Here is a 3,784-nt window from a genome sequence, read left to right as displayed (position 1 = left end):
AACTGCTGTCATCACTGCCCCAACCCTCCTCTGTCCACCTCCAGAGGTGTCCACCGGTATCTATGGTAGACTTGCTAAGACTCTAACTTGCATCTAGAAAGTAAGAGAGAAGTCAGTTTTATGCCTAGTGGCCAAGTGAAAGACCTAGGGAAAGAGAGAAGTGTAAAGCTACTTTGTTCTAGTGAAGTGCTCTAGCGTCTGCCGTGTACATCACATCTTCAGTCTCTCCTATGAAACCATCAGTAAAATCTTCATTGTTCAAAAAAAAAAAAAAAAATCTTCATCGTTCATGAATGCTTTATTGCAAATAAATTTTTTTATGGTGATTTCAAGGAAAAACTGAGTCCTGCTTCAACCTGACACAGGGTACTTATGGAGACCGCCCTTGGGTTCTCCAGCATATGGGTCATTTCACTCTGGATGAGTTTAAGGTTCTTGAGTGTCTCAGTCACACTAGCCTTAGCATGTCCACATTGCTAACAGTGCAGGGCAAACACTTTCATCCCATGACTTTCATCATTGATTCAGGTGGGCAAGGTAATGTCTTCAGTAATGTTACACGGAATCTATCCAACTTAGCAACCCTCACTACCGAGCACCCCATTGATGCTCTCCAAACCACAATCCTTGAGCTTCAGCCAAGGGTTCCAGTCTTGCTCTCCTGCAACTGGTCTATTCTTATCTCCAGAACATACCTTTTCTGAGGGGCCCTGTGAGAATTTTATTAATCAATATGGCCTAATCATTTGGAAACTAATTCTCCCATCACCTTTTCTTTGCATTTCAAGATCACAGAATGCTTCTTGGGTTTCAACAAACCTTCATCTTTTTTCACATAAATTCTGAGTTTGCATGCTTCTTTAGAACAAAACTAACTTCCATAAAGAAACTGCTAGTATATGGGTTGGGATTTGGTGCAACAAACAAGCTGCTGCAAGTTTTTCAGTCAGTGAGAGATTTAATACAATCTCTCAAGGGACAAGGGAATTGGGTTGTTTTAAACAATGGAAAGTTCAGGGAGTAAAAGTCAGGAGGCTGCTGCTAGACTAGACACAAGGTCCTAATGCCATCCCTGGGATATGAAGATGCTTCAGCTGCCACCGCTGCCCCTGCTACCAGCTCTCCTCTCCCAAGAAGCTGGTGCCCCCACAGTGGAACACGCACTCCAACAACTGCCAGCACTTGCATCTGGCAGAACTTGCTTCCTCCACAGTAGTAAGAAGACAGCTGCCACCTAAAGCCTAACTTCCAAATTCCATGGAAGTGCATTTTAAAGGTAGAGTATAATTCACATCCAGAATCCTAGCTGCAAAGCAGCCTAAGAAATACAGCTTTTAGCTTTCCAACTTCTTCACATAGAAAGCGGATAACTAGTTCGAACATGGCTTTCAATAAGATTCAGTGTAACAAGCAGAAACTGCTCTGTTTTTCAATCCGTAAGAGGTTTAATATAGGGAACTGGATTCTTTTGAACAATGCAGTGTAAAGTATACAAGCAGACCTTGGAGATATTGAGAGTTTGATTCCAGACCAGTGTAATAAGGCAAATGTTGCAATAAAATGAATCACACGACTTTTTGGTTTCCCAATGCATATAAAAGTTATGTTTACACTAGACTGTAGGCTGTTAAATGGCAATAGCATTATGTCTGAAAACACAATGTACATACCTTAATTTAAAAATACTTTATCACTAAAAAATGCTCACCATCATCTGAAAGTTCAGTTATAATCCTGTTGCCGGTGGAGGGTCTTGCCTTGACGTTGGTGGCTGCTGACTGATCAGGATGGTGGTTGCTGAAGGTGGGAATGGCTATGGCCATTCCTTAAAATGAAGACAACAATGAAGTTTGTGAATCAATTAATTCTTTCTTTCACAAATGACTTTCCTATAGCATACAATGCTGTTGGATATCATTTTACCCAGAGTAGAACTTCTTTCAGAATTGGAACGAATCCTCTCAAACCCTGCTTTATCACCTAAGTGTATGTGATATTAGAAATCGTGTGCTATCAGTTCAACAACCTTCACAGCACCTTCACCAGGAGTTGACTCAATCTCAAGAAACCACTTTCTTTGCTCATCAATAAAAAGTAACTTGTCATCCATTAAAGTTTTATCATGAGATTGCAGCAGGTCACAACTTCAGACTTCACTTCTAACTCTAGTTCTTTCGCTACTTCTATTACATCTTCAGTTACTTCTTCCACTGAAGTCTTGAACCCTTCAAAGTCAGCCATGCAGATTGTAGCCAACTTCATGTTACTATTTATTTTGGCCTCTTCCCATGAATTCTGATTGTTCTTAATGGCATCTAGAATGGTGAATCTTTTCCATAAGATTTTCAGTTGACTTTGCCCAGATCTAACAAAGGAATTTCTAAGGCATCTATAGCCTTACAAAATATAGTTTTTAAATAATAAAACTGGAAAGTCAAAACTACTCTTTGATCCATGGATTCAAAATGGATGTTGTATTAGCAGGCATAAAAATAACATTAATCTCATTGTAGATCTCCATCAGGGCTCTTTGAACAGGTGCATCATCAATGAGAAGTAATATTTTGAAAGGTATCTTTTTTTCTGAGCAGTAGGTCTCAATTGTGGGCTTAAAATATTCAGTAAACTATGTTGTAAACTGATGTGATATAATCCAAGTTTTGTTGTTCCATTTACAGAGTAGGGGCAGAGTAGGTCTAGCATAGTTCTGAAGGGCCCTAAGATTTCAGAATGGTACATGAGCATTGGCTTTGACTTTTAAAGGTACCATCTGCATTAACCTCTAACAAGAGAGTCAGTCTGTCCTTTGACGCTTTGAAGCCAGGCAATGACTTCTCCTCTCTAGCTATGAGTGTCCTCGATGGCATCTTTTTCCGAGGCTGTTGTGTCTAAGCCAAGCCACTTTCATTAGTTATCTCAGCCAGATCTTCTGGGTAACTTGCTGAAGCTTCTACATCAGCACTCGCTGCTCCACCTTGCACTTTGACGGTGTAGAGATGACTTCTTTCCTTAACCCTCGTGAACCAACCTCTGGTACCTTCAGACTTCTCTTCTGGAGCTTCCTCACCTCTCTCAGCCTTCAGAGAATAAAAGAGAGTTAGGGCCTTGCTCTGAATCAGGCTTTGGCTTAAGGTAAGTTGTGGCTGATCTAGTCAGGCTTTTAGCCTAAATGAGGCTGTTTCACTTATTCATGTGTTCACTGGAGTAGCATTTTTAATTTCCTTCCAGAACTTTTTTTTTTTTTGCATTCAGAACTTGCCTAACTGGCACAAGAGGTCTAGCTTTTGGTCTGTCTCACCTTTTGACATGCCTTCCTCACTAAGCTTAATCATTTCTAGCTTTTGATCAAAAGTAAGAAACTTGCAGCTCTTCCTTTCACTTGAACACTTAGAAGCCATTGTAGAATTATTAATTGGCCTAATTTCAATATTGTTGTACCTCAGGGAATAGGGGAGCCAGAGGAGAGGGAGAGAGATGAGGAACAGCTGGTTGCAGGAGCAATCACATCACACACTATTCATCTTACACAGGCGTGGCTCGTGATGCCCCAAAACATATAATAGTTACAGTAAGGATCACTAATCACAGATCATCGTAACAAATATGATAATAACTAAAAACTTTGCAAGAATTACCAAAATGTGACAAGGAAACAGGAAATAAGCAAATGCTTTTGGAAAAATGGTGCTGATAGACTTGCTCAACACAGGATTACCACAAATCTTCAATTTGTAAAAATGCAGTATACACGAAACACAATAAAGCAAAGTGCAATAAAATAAGG

At 40.0% G+C, this 3,784-nt stretch overlaps 1 pseudogene; it reads right to left on the bottom strand.

Annotated features, from left to right (window-relative positions):
* Positions 1–1,726: 1,726 nt before the first annotated feature.
* Positions 1,727–3,398, bottom strand: LOC102285453 (tigger transposable element-derived protein 1-like; annotated as a pseudogene).
* Between the last annotated feature and the right edge of the window lie 386 nt (positions 3,399–3,784).

The sequence above is a fragment of the Bos mutus genome, chromosome 2, assembly GCF_027580195.1.
Source record: "Bos mutus isolate GX-2022 chromosome 2, NWIPB_WYAK_1.1, whole genome shotgun sequence".
Classification (NCBI taxonomy): Eukaryota; Metazoa; Chordata; class Mammalia; order Artiodactyla; family Bovidae; genus Bos; species Bos mutus.
This window is presented reverse-complemented; position numbering and strand designations above follow the sequence as displayed.